This window comes from Ambystoma mexicanum, chromosome 1p, assembly GCF_040938575.1.
Source record: "Ambystoma mexicanum isolate Mex_15411 chromosome 1p, UKY_AmexF1_1, whole genome shotgun sequence".
NCBI classification, from domain to species: Eukaryota; Metazoa; Chordata; class Amphibia; order Caudata; family Ambystomatidae; genus Ambystoma; species Ambystoma mexicanum.
This window is the reverse complement of record NC_090921.1, coordinates 1,028,108,326-1,028,124,577: the sequence shown is the minus strand read 5'-3', so window position 1 is coordinate 1,028,124,577 and position 16,252 is coordinate 1,028,108,326. Positions and strand designations below refer to the sequence as shown.

Genomic DNA, 16,252 nt, shown 5'->3' with positions numbered 1-16,252 from the left:
GGTGGTCAGTAACATGCGGGAGACTGCGGAGGGGGTCATTTTTTTAATTGTGAACTGATGTGCTTTTACTCAATTCGGGAACCTCACAAGCCAAATTTGTAGTATTTTGCACGAATTGCAAGAGATGTTTGAATGTCGACGGTTGAAGTGGAAGCTCGTATTGAGCTTGCTAGAGCCTGGTTTGCCAAGCCTTCGATAGCTCAGTTGGTAAAGCAGAGGACTGTAGTGGTAAAACAGGCATCCTTAGGTCGCTGGTTCAAATGCAGATTGAAGGACTTTTGCCAAATGCAAATTTTATTGAATACTTGGAAAGTAAAATGCTTGGAAAATAAAATAACAGACAATTTATAATTATATTATATTTCATCATTGAAAATAGATGCCTTTTGCTTTGAGGCTGTCGCCACGTTATGTTTCTGTCCAACACCAATCTTCATTGGTTTCCTGTGAGGTGTTTTGGATCCCCATCTCTTGCTATGAACTGGCAAAACAGCAGAATCCCCTTGACAATCTTGATTTCTCAAGGGAAATGAGAGAACACTATACACCATCCAAGATATTAAAATATTGTCAAGGCCCAACACGGCTGAATACTCTGAGGAGATGGCCTGTGAGGCGCCGCCTTTCAACTTTTCCTCCTTAGTATGGTGGTCAGTAACATGCGGGAGACTGCGGAGGGGGTCATTTTTTTAATTGGGAACTGATGTGCTTTTACTCAATTCGGGAACCTCACAAGCCAAATTTGTAGTATTTTGCACGAATTGCAAGAGATGTTTACAAGTCGACGGTTGAAGTGGAAGCTCGTATTGAGTTTGCTAGAGAATGATTTGCCAAGCCTTCGATAGCTCAGTTGGTAGAGCAGAGGACTGTAGTGATAAAACAGGCATCCTTAGGTCGCTGGTTCAAATCCGGCTCGAAGGACTTTTGCCAAATGCACATTTTATTGAATACTTGGAAAGTAAAATACTTGGAAAGTAAAATAACAGACAATTTATAATTATATTATATTTCATCATTGAAAATAGATGCCTTTTGCTTTGAGGCTGTGGCCACGTTATTTTTCTGTCCGAAACCAATCTTTGTTGGTTTCCTGTGAGGTGTTTTGGATCCCCATCTCTTGCTATGAACTGACAAAACAGCAGAATCCCCTTGACAATCTTGATTTCTCAAGGGAAATGGGAGAACACTATACACCATCCAAGATATTAAAATATTGTCAAGGCCCAACACGGCTGAATACTCTGAGGAGATGGCCTGTGAGGCGCGCCTTTCAACTTTTCCCCCTTAGTATGGTGGTCAGTAACATGCGGGAGACTGCGGAGGGGGTCATTTTTGTAATTGAGAACTGATGTGCTTTTACTCAATTCGGGAACCTCACAAGCCAAATTTGTAGTATTTTGCAGTAATTGCAAGAGATGTTTACAAGTCGACGGTTGAAGTGGAAGCTCGTATTGAGTTTGCTAGAGAATGATTTGCCAAGCCTTCGATAGCTCGTCGCTGGTTCAAATCCGGCTCAAAGGACTTTTGCCAAATGCACATTTTATTGAATACTTGGAAAGTAAAATACTTGGAAAGTAAAATAACAGACAATTTATAATTATATTATATTTCATCACTGAAAATAGATGCCTTTTGCTTTGAGGCTGTGGCCACGTTATTTTTCTGTCCAACACGAATCTTCTTTGGTTTCCTGTGAGGTGTTTTGGATCCCCATTTCTTGCTATGAACTGGCAAAACAGCAGAATCCCCTTGACAATCTTGATTTCTCAAGGAAAATGAGAGAACACTATACACCATCCAAGATATTAAAATATTGTCATGGCCGAACACTGATGAATACTCTGAGGAGATGGCCTGCGAGGCGCCGCCTTTCAACTTTTCCTCCTTAGTATGGTGGTCAGTAACATGCGGGAGACTGCGGAGGGGGTCATTTTTTTAATTGTGAACTGATGTGCTTTTACTCAATTCGGGAACCTCACAAGCCAAATTTGTAGTATTTTGCAAGAATTGCAAGAGATGTTTGAATGTCGACGGTTGAAGTGAAGCTCGTATTGAGCTTGCTAGAGACTGATTTGCCTAGCCTTCGATAGCTCAGTTGGTAGAGCGGAGGACTGTAGTGGTAAAACAGGCATCCTTAGGTGGCTGGTTCAAATCCGGCTCGAAGGAATTTTTGCCAAATGCACATTTTATTGAATACTTGGAAAGTAAAATACTTGGAAAGTAAAATAACAGACAATTTATAATTATATTATATTTCATCACTGAAAATAGATGCCTTTTGCTTTGAGGCTGTGGCCACGTTATTTTTCTGTCCAACACGAATCTTCATTGGTTTCCTGTGAGGTGTTTTGGATCCCCATCTCTTGCTATGAACTGGCAAAACAGCAGAATCCCCTTGACAATCTTGATTTCTCAAGGGAAATGAGAGAACACTATACACCATCCAAGATATTAAAATATTGTCAAGGCCCAACACGGCTGAATACTCTGAGGAGATGGCCTGTGAGGTGTCGCCTTTCAACTTTTCCCCCTTAGTATGGTGGTCAGTAACATGCGGGAGACTGCGGAGGGGGTCATTTTTTTAATTGGGAACTGATGTGCTTTTACTCAATTTGGGAACCTCACAAGCCAAGTTTGCTAGAGAATGATTTGCCAAGCCTTCGATAGCTCAGTTGGTAGAGCGGAGGACTGTAGTGGGAAAACAGGCATCCTTAGGTCGCTGGTTCAAATCCGGCTCGAAGGACTTTTGCCAAGTGCACATTTTATTGAATACTTGGAAAGTAAAATACTTGGAAAGTAAAATAACAGACAATTTATAATTATATTATATTTCATCACTGAAAATAGATGCCTTTTGATTTGAGGCTGTGGCCACGTTATTTTTCTGTCCGACACCAATCTTCGTTGGTTTCCTGTGAGGTGTTTTGGATCCCCATCTCTTGCTATGAACTGACAAAACAGCAGAATCCCCTTGACAATCTTGATTTCTCAAGGGAAATGGGAGAACACTATACATCATCCAAGATATTAAAATATTGTCAAGGCCCAACACGGCTGAATACTCTGAGGAGATGGCCTGTGAGGCGCCGCCTTTCAACTTTTCCCCCTTAGTATGGTGGTCAGTAACATGCGGGAGACTGCGGAGGGGGTCATTTTTTAAATTGGGAACTGATGTGCTTTTACTCAATTCGGGAACCGCACAAGCCAAATTTGTAGTATTTTGCACGAATTGCAAGAGATGTTTACAAGTCGACGGTTGAAGTGGAAGCTCGTATTGAGTTTGCTAGAGACTGATTTGCCAAGCCTTCGATAGCTCAGTTGGTAGAGCGGAGGACTGTAGTGGTAAAACAGGCATCATTAGGTCACTGGTTCAAATCCGGCTCGAAGGACTTTTGCCAAATGCACATTTTATTGAATACTTGGAAAGTAAAATACTTGGAAAGTAAAATAACAGACAATTTATAATTATATTATATTTCATCACTGAAAATAGATGCCTTTTGCTTTGAGGCTGTGACCATGTTATTTTTCTGTCCAACACGAATCTTCGTTGGTTTCCTGTGAGGTGTTTTGGATCCCCATCTCTTGCTATGAACTGACAAAACAGCAGAATCCCCTTGACAATCTTGATTTCTCAAGGGAAATGGGAGAACACTATACACCATCCAAGATATTAAAATATTGTCAAGGCCCAACGCGGCTGAATACTCTGAGGAGATGGCCTGTGAGGTGCCGCCTTTCAACTTTTCCCCCTTAGTATGGTGGTCAGTAACATGCGGGAGACTGCGGAGGGGGTCATTTTTTTAATTGGGAACTGATGTGCTTTTACTCAATTCGGGAACCTCACAAGCCAAATTTGTAGTATGTTGCACGAATTGCAAGAGATGTTTACAAGTCGACGGTTGAAGTGGAAGCTCGTATTGAGTTTGCTAGAGTTGATTTGCCAAGCCTTCGATAGCTCAGTTGGTAGAGCGGAGGACTGTAATGGTAAAACAGGCATCCTTAGGTCGCTGGTTCAAATCCGGCCAAAGGACTTTTGCCAAATGCACATTTTATTGAATACTTGGAAAGTAAAATACTTGGAAAGTAAAATAACAGACAATTTATAATTATATTATATTTCATTACTGAAAATAGATGCCTTTTGCTTTGAGGCTGTGGCCACGTTATTTTTCTGTCCAACACGAATCTTCATTGGTTTCCTGTCAGGTGTTTTGGATCCCCATCTCTTGCTATGAACTGGCAAAACAGCAGAATCCCCTTGACAATCTTGATTTCTCAAGGGAAATGAGAGAACACTATACACCATCCAAGATATTAAAATATTGTCAAGGCCCAACACGGCTGAATACTCTGAGGAGATGGCCTGTGAGGCGCCGCCTTTCAACTTTTCCCCCTTAGTATGGTGGTCAGTAACATGCGGGAGACTGCGGAGGGGGTCATTTTTTTAATTGTGAACTGATGTGCTTTTACTCAATTCGGGAACCTCACAAGCCAAATTTGTAGTATTTTGCACGAATTGCAAGAGATGTTTGAATGTCGACGGTTGAAGTGGAAGCTCGTATTGAGCTTGCTAGAGCCTGGTTTGCCAAGCCTTCGATAGCTCAGTTGGTAGAGCAGAGGACTGTAGTGGTAAAACAGGCATCCTTAGGTCGCTGGTTCAAATGCAGATTGAAGGACTTTTGCCAAATGCAAATTTTATTGAATACCTGGAAAGTAAAATGCTTGGAAAATAAAATAACAGACAATTTATAATTATATTATATTTCATCATTGAAAATAGATGCCTTTTGCTTTGAGGCTGTCGCCACGTTATGTTTCTGTCCAACACCAATCTTCATTGGTTTCCTGTGAGGTGTTTTGGATCCCCATCTCTTGCTATGAACTGGCAAAACAGCAGAATCCCCTTGACAATCTTGATTTCTCAAGGGAAATGAGAGAACACTATACACCATCCAAGATATTAAAATATTGTCAAGGCCCAACACGGCTGAATACTCTGAGGAGATGGCCTGTGAGGCGCCGCCTTTCAACTTTTCCTCCTTAGTATGGTGGTCAGTAACATGCGGGAGACTGCGGAGGGGGTCATTTTTTAAATTGGGAACTGATGTGCTTTTACTCAATTCGGGAACCTCACAAGCCAAATTTGTAGTATTTTGCACGAATTGCAAGAGATGTTTACAAGTCGACGGTTGAAGTGGAAGCTCGTATTGAGTTTGCTAGAGACTGATTTGCCAAGCCTTCGATAGCTCAGTTGGTAGAGCGGAGGACTGTAGTGGTAAAACAGGCATCATTAGGTCACTGGTTCAAATCCGGCTCGCAGGACTTTTGCCAAATGCACATTTTATTGAATACTTGGAAAGTAAAATACTTGGAAAGTAAAATAACAGACAATTTATAATTATATTATATTTCATCACTGAAAATAGATGCCTTTTGCTTTGAGGCTGTGACCATGTTATTTTTCTGTCCAACACGAATCTTCGCTGGTTTCCTGTGAGGTGTTTTGGATCCCCATCTCTTGCTATGAACTGACAAAACAGCAGAATCCCCTTGACAATGTTTATTTCTCAAGGGAAATGGGAGAACACTATACACCATCCAAGATATTAAAATATTGTCAAGGCCCAACGCGGCTGAATACTCTGAGGAGATGGCCTGTGAGGTGCCGCCTTTCAACTTTTCCCCCTTAGTATGGTGGTCAGTAACATGCGGGAGACTGCGGAGGGGGTCATTTTTTTAATTGGGAACTGATGTGCTTTTACTCAATTCGGGAACCTCACAAGCCAAATTTGTAGTATTTTGCACGAATTGCAAGAGATGTTTACAAGTCGACGGTTGAAGTGGAAGCTCGTATTGAGTTTGCTAGAGTTGATTTGCCAAGCCTTCGATAGCTCAGTTGGTAGAGCGGAGGACTGTAATGGTAAAACAGGCATCCTTAGGTTGCTGGTTCAAATCCGGCCAAAGGACTTTTGCCAAATGCACATTTTATTGAATACTTGGAAAGTAAAATACTTGGAAAGTAAAATAACAGACAATTTATAATTATATTATATTTCATTACTGAAAATAGATGCCTTTTGCTTTGAGGCTGTGGCCACGTTATTTTTCTGTCCAACATGAATCTTCATTGGTTTCCTGTCAGGTGTTTTGGATCCCCATCTCTTGCTATGAACTGGCAAAACAGCAGAATCCCCTTGACAATCTTGATTTCTCAAGGGAAATGAGAGAACACTATACACCATCCAAGATATTAAAATATTGTCAAGGCCCAACACGGCTGAATACTCTGAGGAGATGGCCTGTGAGGCGCCGCCTTTCAACTTTTCCCCCTTAGTATGGTGGTCAGTAACATGCGGGAGACTGCGGAGGGGGTCATTTTTTTAATTGTGAACTGATGTGCTTTTACTCAATTCGGGAACCTCACAAGCCAAATTTGTAGTATTTTGCACGAATTGCAAGAGATGTTTGAATGTCGACGGTTGAAGTGGAAGCTCGTATTGAGCTTGCTAGAGACTGATTTGCCTAGCCTTCGATAGCTCAGTTGGTAGAGCGGAGGACTGTAGTGATAAAACAGGCATCCTTAGGTCGCTGGTTCAAATCCGGCTCGAAGGACTTTTGCCAAATGCACATTTTATTGAATACTTGGAAAGTAAAATACTTGGAAAGTAAAATAACAGACAATTTATAATTATATTATATTTCATCATTGAAAATAGATGCCTTTTGCTTTGAGGCTGTGGCCACGTTATTTTTCTGTCCGAAACCAATCTTCGTTGGTTTCCTGTGAGGTGTTTTGGATCCCCATCTCTTGCTATGAACTGACAAAACAGCAGAATCCCCTTGACAATCTTGATTTCTCAAGGGAAATGGGAGAACACTATACACCATCCAAGATATTAAAATATTGTCAAGGCCCAACACGGCTGAATACTCTGAGGAGATGGCCTGTGAGGCGCGCCTTTCAACTTTTCCCCCTTAGTATGGTGGTCAGTAACATGCGGGAGACTGCGGAGGGGGTCATTTTTGTAATTGAGAACTGATGTGCTTTTACTCAATTCGGGAACCTCACAAGCCAAATTTGTAGTATTTTGCAGTAATTGCAAGAGATGTTTACAAGTCGACGGTTGAAGTGGAAGCTCGTATTGAGTTTGCTAGAGAATGATTTGCCAAGCCTTCGATAGCTCGTCGCTGGTTCAAATCCGGCTCAAAGGACTTTTGCCAAATGCACATTTTATTGAATACTTGGAAAGTAAAATACTTGGAAAGTAAAATAACAGACAATTTATAATTATATTATATTTCATCACTGAAAATAGATGCCTTTTGCTTTGAGGCTGTGGCCACGTTATTTTTCTGTCCAACACGAATCTTCTTTGGTTTCCTGTGAGGTGTTTTGGATCCCCATTTCTTGCTATGAACTGGCAAAACAGCAGAATCCCCTTGACAATCTTGATTTCTCAAGGAAAATGAGAGAACACTATACACCATCCAAGATATTAAAATATTGTCATGGCCGAACACGGATGAATACTCTGAGGAGATGGCCTGCGAGGCGCCGCCTTTCAACTTTTCCTCCTTAGTATCGTGGTCAGTAACATGCGGGAGACTGCGGAGGGGGTCATTTTTTTAATTGTGAACTGATGTGCTTTTACTCAATTCGGGAACCTCACAAGCCAAATTTGTAGTATTTTGCAAGAATTGCAAGAGATGTTTGAATGTCGACGGTTGAAGTGGAAGCTCGTATTGAGTTTGCTAGAATTGATTTGCCAAGCCTTCGATAGCTCAGTTGGTAGAGCGGAGGACTGTAGTGGTAAAACAGGCATCCTTAGGTCGCTGGTTCAAATCCGGCTCGAAGGAATTTTTGCCAAATGCACATTTTATTGAATACTTGGAAAGTAAAATACTTGGAAAGTAAAATAACAGACAATTTATAATTATATTATATTTCATCGCTGAAAATAGATGCCTTTTGCTTTGAGGCTGTGGCCACGTTATTTTTCTGTCCAACACGAATCTTCATTGGTTTCCTGTGAGGTGTTTTGGATCCCCATCTCTTGCTATGAACTGGCAAAACAGCAGAATCCCCTTGACAATCTTGATTTCTCAAGGGAAATGAGAGAACACTATACACCATCCAAGATATTAAAATATTGTCAAGGCCCAACACGGCTGAATACTCTGAGGAGATGGCCTGTGAGGTGTCGCCTTTCAACTTTTCCCCCTTAGTATGGTGGTCAGTAACATGCGGGAGACTGCGGAGGGGGTCATTTTTTTAATTGGGAACTGATGTGCTTTTACTCAATTTGGGAACCTCACAAGCCAAGTTTGCTAGAGAATGATTTGCCAAGCCTTCGACAGCTCAGTTGGTAGAGCGGAGGACTGTAGTGGTAAAACAGGCATCCTTAGGTCGCTGGTTCAAATCCGGCTTGAAGGACTTTTGCCAAGTGCACATTTTATTGAATACTTGGAAAGTAAAATACTTGGAAAGTAAAATAACAGACAATTTATAATTATATTATATTTCATCACTGAAAATAGATGCCTTTTGCTTTGAGGCTGTGGCCACGTTATATTTCTGTTCAACACCAATCTTCATTGGTTTCCTGTGAGGTGTTATGGATCCCCATCTCTTGCTATGAACTGGCAAAACAGCAGAATCCCCTTGACAATCTTGATTTCTCAAGGGAAATGAGAGAACACTATACACCATCCAAGATATTAAAATATTGTCAAGGCCCAACACGGCTGAATACTCTGAGGAGATGGCCTGTGAGGCGCCGCCTTTCAACTTTTCCCCCTTAGTATGGTGGTCAGTAACATGCGGGAGACTGCGGAGGGGGTCATTTTTTAAATTGGGAACTGATGTGCTTTTACTCAATTCGGGAACCTCACAAGCCAAATTTGTAGTATTTTGCACTAATTGCAAGAGATGTTTACAAGTCGACGGTGTAAGTGGAAGCTCGTATTGAGTTTGCTAGAGACTGATTTGCCAAGCCTTCGATAGCTCAGTTGGTAGAGCGGAGGACTGTAGTGGTAAAACAGGCATCATTAGGTCACTGGTTCAAATCCGGCTCGAAGGACTTTTGCCAAATGCACGTTTTATTGAATACTTGGAAAGTAAAATACTTGGAAAGTAAAATAACAGACAATTTATAATTATATTATATTTCATCACTGAAAATAGATGCCTTTTGCTTTGAGGCTGTGACCATGTTATTTTTCTGTCCAACACGAATCTTCGTTGGTTTCCTGTGAGGTGTTTTGGATCCCCATATCTTGCTATGAACTGACAAAACAGCAGAATCCCCTTGACAATCTTGATTTCTCAAGGGAAATGGCAGAACACTATACACCATCCAAGATATTAAAATATTGTCAAGGCCCAACGCGGCTGAATACTCTGAGGAGATGGCCTGTGAGGTGCCGCCTTTCAACTTTTCCCCCTTAGTATGGTGGTCAGTAACATGCGGGAGACTGCGGAGGGGGTCATTTTTTTAATTGGGCACTGATGTGCTTTTACTCAATTCGGGAACCTCACAAGCCAAATTTGTAGTATTTTGCACGAATTGCAAGAGATGTTTACAAGTCGACGGTTGAAGTGGAAGCTCGTATTGAGTTTGCTAGAGAATGATTTGCCAAGCCTTCGATAGCTCAGTTGGTAGAACGGAGGACTGTAATGGCAAAACAGGCATCCTTAGGTTGCTGGTTCAAATCCGGCCAAAGGACTTTTGCCAAATGCACATTTTATTGAATACTTGGAAAGTAAAATACTTGGAAAGTAAAATAACAGACAATTTATAATTATATTATATTTCATTACTGAAAATAGATGCCTTTTGCTTTGAGGCTGTGGCCACGTTATTTTTCTGTCCAACACAAATCTTCATTGGTTTCCTGTCAGGTGTTTTGGATCCCCATCTCTTGCTATGAACTGGCAAAACAGCAGAATCCCCTTAACAATCTTGATTTCTCAAGGGAAATGAGAGAACACTATACACCATCCAAGATATTAAAATATTGTCAAGGCCCAACACGGCTGAATACTCTGAGGAGATGGCCTGTGAGGCGCCGCCTTTCAACTTTTCCCCCTTAGTATGGTGGTCAGTAACATGCGGGAGACTGCGGAGGGGGTCATTTTTTTAATTGTGAACTGATGTGCTTTTACTCAATTCGGGAACCTCACAAGCCAAATTTGTAGTATTTTGCACGAATTGCAAGAGATGTTTACAAGTCGACGGTTGAAGTGGAAGCTCGTATTGAGTTTGCTAGAGAATGATTTGCCAAGCCTTCGATAGCTCGTCGCTGGTTCAAATCCGGCTCAAAGGACTTTTGCCAAATGCACATTTTATTGAATACTTGGAAAGTAAAATACTTGGAAAGTAAAATAACAGACAATTTATAATTATATTATATTTCATCACTGAAAATAGATGCCTTTTGCTTTGAGGCTGTGGCCACGTTATTTTTCTGTCCAACACGAATCTTCTTTGGTTTCCTGTGAGGTGTTTTGGATCCCCATTTTTGCTATGAACTGGCAAAACAGCAGAATCCCCTTGACAATCTTGATTTCTCAAGGAAAATGAGAGAACACTATACACCATCCAAGATATTAAAATATTGTCATGGCCGAACACTGATGAATACTCTGAGGAGATGGCCTGCGAGGCGCCGCCTTTCAACTTTTCCTCCTTAGTATGGTGGTCAGTAACATGCGGGAGACTGCGGAGGGGGTCATTTTTTTAATTGTGAACTGATGTGCTTTTACTCAATTCGGGAACCTCACAAGCCAAATTTGTAGTATTTTGCAAGAATTGCAAGAGATGTTTGAATGTCGACGGTTGAAGTGAAGCTCGTATTGAGCTTGCTAGAGACTGATATGCCTAGCCTTCGATAGCTCAGTTGGTAGAGCGGAGGACTGTAGTGGTAAAACAGGCATCCTTAGGTGGCTGGTTCAAATCCGGCTCGAAGGAATTTTTGCCAAATGCACATTTTATTGAATACTTGGAAAGTAAAATACTTGGAAAGTAAAATAACAGACAATTTATAATTATATTATATTTCATCACTGAAAATAGATGCCTTTTGCTTTGAGGCTGTGGCCACGTTATTTTTCTGTCCAACACGAATCTTCATTGGTTTCCTGTGAGGTGTTTTGGATCCCCATCTCTTGCTATGAACTGGCAAAACAGCAGAATCCCCTTGACAATCTTGATTTCTCAAGGGAAATGAGAGAACACTATACACCATCCAAGATATTAAAATATTGTCAAGGCCCAACACGGCTGAATACTCTGAGGAGATGGCCTGTGAGGTGTCGCCTTTCAACTTTTCCCCCTTAGTATGGTGGTCAGTAACATGCGGGAGACTGCGGAGGGGGTCATTTTTTTAATTGGGAACTGATGTGCTTTTACTCAATTTGGGAACCTCACAAGCCAAGTTTGCTAGCGAATGATTTGCCAAGCCTTCAATAGCTCAGTTGGTAGAGCGGAGGACTGTAGTGGGAAAACAGGCATCCTTAGGTCGCTGGTTCCAATCCGGCTCGAAGGACTTTTGCCAAGTGCACATTTTATTGAATACTTGGAAAGTAAAATACTTGGAAAGTACAATAACAGACAATTTATAATTATATTATATTTCATCACTGAAAATAGATGCCTTTTGATTTGAGGCTGTGGCCACGTTATTTTTCTGTCCGACACCAATCTTCGTTGGTTTCCTGTGAGGTGTTTTGGATCCCCATCTCTTGCTATGAACTGACAAAACAGCAGAATCCCCTTGACAATCTTGATTTCTCAAGGGAAATGGGAGAACACTATACATCATCCAAGATATTAAAATATTGTCAAGGCCCAACACGGCTGAATACTCTGAGGAGATGGCCTGTGAGGCGCTGCCTTTCAACTTTTCCCCCTTAGTATGGTGGTCAGTAACATGCGGGAGACTGCGGAGGGGGTCATTTTTTAAATTGGGAACTGATGTGCTTTTACTCAATTCGGGAACCGCACAAGCCAAATTTGTAGTATTTTGCACGAATTGCAAGAGATGTTTACAAGTCGACGGTTGAAGTGGAAGCTCGTATTGAGTTTGCTAGAGACTGATTTGCCAAGCCTTCGATAGCTCAGTTGGTAGAGCGGAGGACTGTAGTGGTAAAACAGGCATCATTAGGTCACTGGTTCAAATCCGGCTCGAAGGACTTTTGCCAAATGCACATTTTATTGAATACTTGGAAAGTAAAATACTTGGAAAGTAAAATAACAGACAATTTATAATTATATTATATTTCATCACTGAAAATAGATGCCTTTTGCTTTGAGGCTGTGACCATGTTATTTTTCTGTCCAACACGAATCTTCGTTGGTTTCCTGTGAGGTGTTTTGGATCCCCATCTCTTGCTATGAACTGACAAAACAGCAGAATCCCCTTGACAATCTTGATTTCTCAAGGGAAATGGGAGAACACTATACACCATCCAAGATATTAAAATATTGTCAAGGCCCAACGCGGCTGAATACTCTGAGGAGATGGCCTGTGAGGTGCCGCCTTTCAACTTTTCCCCCTTAGTATGGTGGTCAGTAACATGCGGGAGACTGCGGAGGGGGTCATTTTTTTAATTGGGAACTGATGTGCTTTTACTCAATTCGGGAACCTCACAAGCCAAATTTGTAGTATGTTGCACGAATTGCAAGAGATGTTTACAAGTCGACGGTTGAAGTGGAAGCTCGTATTGAGTTTGCTAGAGTTGATTTGCCAAGCCTTCGATAGCTCAGTTGGTAGAGCGGAGGACTGTAATGGTAAAACAGGCATCCTTAGGTCGCTGGTTCAAATCCGGCCAAAGGACTTTTGCCAAATGCACATTTTATTGAATACTTGGAAAGTAAAATACTTGGAAAGTAAAATAACAGACAATTTATAATTATATTATATTTCATTACTGAAAATAGATGCCTTTTGCTTTGAGGCTGTGGCCACGTTATTTTTCTGTCCAACACGAATCTTCATTGGTTTCCTGTCAGGTGTTTTGGATCCCCATCTCTTGCTATGAACTGGCAAAACAGCAGAATCCCCTTGACAATCTTGATTTCTCAAGGGAAATGAGAGAACACTATACACCATCCAAGATATTAAAATATTGTCAAGGCCCAACACGGCTGAATACTCTGAGGAGATGGCCTGTGAGGCGCCGCCTTTCAACTTTTCCCCCTTAGTATGGTGGTCAGTAACATGCGGGAGACTGCGGAGGGGGTCATTTTTTTAATTGTGAACTGATGTGCTTTTACTCAATTCGGGAACCTCACAAGCCAAATTTGTAGTATTTTGCACGAATTGCAAGAGATGTTTGAATGTCGACGGTTGAAGTGGAAGCTCGTATTGAGCTTGCTAGAGCCTGGTTTGCCAAGCCTTCGATAGCTCAGTTGGTAGAGCAGAGGACTGTAGTGGTAAAACAGGCATCCTTAGGTCGCTGGTTCAAATGCAGATTGAAGGACTTTTGCCAAATGCAAATTTTATTGAATACTTGGAAAGTAAAATGCTTGGAAAATAAAATAACAGACAATTTATAATTATATTATATTTCATCATTGAAAATAGATGCCTTTTGCTTTGAGGCTGTCGCCACGTTATGTTTCTGTCCAACACCAATCTTCATTGGTTTCCTGTGAGGTGTTTTGGATCCCCATCTCTTGCTATGAACTGACAAAACAGCAGAATCCCCTTGACAATCTTGATTTCTCAAGGGAAATGGGAGAACACTATACATCATCCAAGATATTAAAATATTGTCAAGGCCCAACGCGGCTGAATACTCTGAGGAGATGGCCTGTGAGGTGCCGCCTTTCAACTTTTCCCCCTTAGTATGGTGGTCAGTAACATGCGGGAGACTGCGGAGGGGGTCATTTTTTTAATTGGGAACTGATGTGCTTTTACTCAATTCGGGAACCTCACAAGCCAAATTTGTAGTATGTTGCACGAATTGCAAGAGATGTTTACAAGTCGACGGTTGAAGTGGAAGCTCGTATTGAGTTTGCTAGAGTTGATTTGCCAAGCCTTCGATAGCTCAGTTGGTAGAGCGGAGGACTGTAATGGTAAAACAGGCATCCTTAGGTCGCTGGTTCAAATCCGGCCAAAGGACTTTTGCCAAATGCACATTTTATTGAATACTTGGAAAGTAAAATACTTGGAAAGTAAAATAACAGACAATTTATAATTATATTATATTTCATTACTGAAAATAGATGCCTTTTGCTTTGAGGCTGTGGCCACGTTATTTTTCTGTCCAACACGAATCTTCATTGGTTTCCTGTCAGGTGTTTTGGATCCCCATCTCTTGCTATGAACTGGCAAAACAGCAGAATCCCCTTGACAATCTTGATTTCTCAAGGGAAATGAGAGAACACTATACACCATCCAAGATATTAAAATATTGTCAAGGCCCAACACGGCTGAATACTCTGAGGAGATGGCCTGTGAGGCGCCGCCTTTCAACTTTTCCCCCTTAGCATGGTGGTCAGTAACATGCGGGAGACTGCGGAGGGGGTCATTTTTTTAATTGTGAACTGATGTGCTTTTACTCAATTCGGGAACCTCACAAGCCAAATTTGTAGTATTTTGCACGAATTGCAAGAGATGTTTGAATGTCGACGGTTGAAGTGGAAGCTCGTATTGAGCTTGCTAGAGCCTGGTTTGCCAAGCCTTCGATAGCTCAGTTGGTAGAGCAGAGGACTGTAGTGGTAAAACAGGCATCCTTAGGTCGCTGGTTCAAATGCAGATTGAAGGACTTTTGCCAAATGCAAATTTTATTGAATACTTGGAAAGTAAAATGCTTGGAAAATAAAATAACAGACAATTTATAATTATATTATATTTCATCATTGAAAATAGATGCCTTTTGCTTTGAGGCTGTCGCCACGTTATGTTTCTGTCCAACACCAATCTTCATTGGTTTCCTGTGAGGTGTTTTGGATCCCCATCTCTTGCTATGAACTGACAAAACAGCAGAATCCCCTTGACAATCTTGATTTCTCAAGGGAAATGGGAGAACACTATACATCATCCAAGATATTAAAATATTGTCAAGGCCCAACGCGGCTGAATACTCTGAGGAGATGGCCTGTGAGGTGCCGCCTTTCAACTTTTCCCCCTTAGTATGGTGGTCAGTAACATGCGGGAGACTGCGGAGGGGGTCATTTTTTTAATTGGGAACTGATGTGCTTTTACTCAATTCGGGAACCTCACAAGCCAAATTTGTAGTATGTTGCACGAATTGCAAGAGATGTTTACAAGTCGACGGTTGAAGTGGAAGCTCGTATTGAGTTTGCTAGAGTTGATTTGCCAAGCCTTCGATAGCTCAGTTGGTAGAGCGGAGGACTGTAATGGTAAAACAGGCATCCTTAGGTCGCTGGTTCAAATCCGGCCAAAGGACTTTTGCCAAATGCACATTTTATTGAATACTTGGAAAGTAAAATACTTGGAAAGTAAAATAACAGACAATTTATAATTATATTATATTTCATTACTGAAAATAGATGCCTTTTGCTTTGAGGCTGTGGCCACGTTATTTTTCTGTCCAACACGAATCTTCATTGGTTTCCTGTCAGGTGTTTTGGATCCCCATCTCTTGCTATGAACTGGCAAAACAGCAGAATCCCCTTGACAATCTTGATTTCTCAAGGGAAATGAGAGAACACTATACACCATCCAAGATATTAAAATATTGTCAAGGCCCAACACGGCTGAATACTCTGAGGAGATGGCCTGTGAGGCGCCGCCTTTCAACTTTTCCCCCTTAGTATGGTGGTCAGTAACATGCGGGAGACTGCGGAGGGGGTCATTTTTTTAATTGTGAACTGATGTGCTTTTACTCAATTCGGGAACCTCACAAGCCAAATTTGTAGTATTTTGCACGAATTGCAAGAGATGTTTGAATGTCGACGGTTGAAGTGGAAGCTCGTATTGAGCTTGCTAGAGCCTGGTTTGCCAAGCCTTCGATAGCTCAGTTGGTAGAGCAGAGGACTGTAGTGGTAAAACAGGCATCCTTAGGTCGCTGGTTCAAATGCAGATTGAAGGACTTTTGCCAAATGCAAATTTTATTGAATACTTGGAAAGTAAAATGCTTGGAAAATAAAATAACAGACAATTTATAATTATATTATATTTCATCATTGAAAATAGATGCCTTTTGCTTTGAGGCTGTCGCCACGTTATGTTTCTGTCCAACACCAATCTTCATTGGTTTCCTGTGAGGTGTTTTGGA

At 41.3% G+C, this 16,252-nt stretch overlaps 4 non-coding genes across 4 annotated transcripts; all 4 read left to right on the top strand.

The window, feature by feature from the left end:
• The first annotated feature begins 835 nt into the window (after positions 1 to 835).
• Positions 836 to 921, top strand: TRNAY-GUA (transfer RNA tyrosine (anticodon GUA)). Its single transcript is given in 2 exon segments — positions 836 to 872; positions 886 to 921. It is a non-coding gene; the product is annotated as a tRNA-Tyr (tRNA).
• A 1,736-nt stretch (positions 922 to 2,657) lies between these two features.
• Positions 2,658 to 2,743, top strand: TRNAY-GUA (transfer RNA tyrosine (anticodon GUA)). Its single transcript is given in 2 exon segments — positions 2,658 to 2,694; positions 2,708 to 2,743. It is a non-coding gene; the product is annotated as a tRNA-Tyr (tRNA).
• Positions 2,744 to 6,529: 3,786 nt separating this feature from the next.
• Positions 6,530 to 6,615, top strand: TRNAY-GUA (transfer RNA tyrosine (anticodon GUA)). The gene is given in 2 exon segments: positions 6,530 to 6,566; positions 6,580 to 6,615. It is a non-coding gene; the product is annotated as a tRNA-Tyr (tRNA).
• Positions 6,616 to 7,774: 1,159 nt separating this feature from the next.
• TRNAY-GUA (transfer RNA tyrosine (anticodon GUA)) lies at positions 7,775 to 7,860 on the top strand. The gene is given in 2 exon segments: positions 7,775 to 7,811; positions 7,825 to 7,860. It is a non-coding gene; the product is annotated as a tRNA-Tyr (tRNA).
• Positions 7,861 to 16,252: the final 8,392 nt, after the last annotated feature.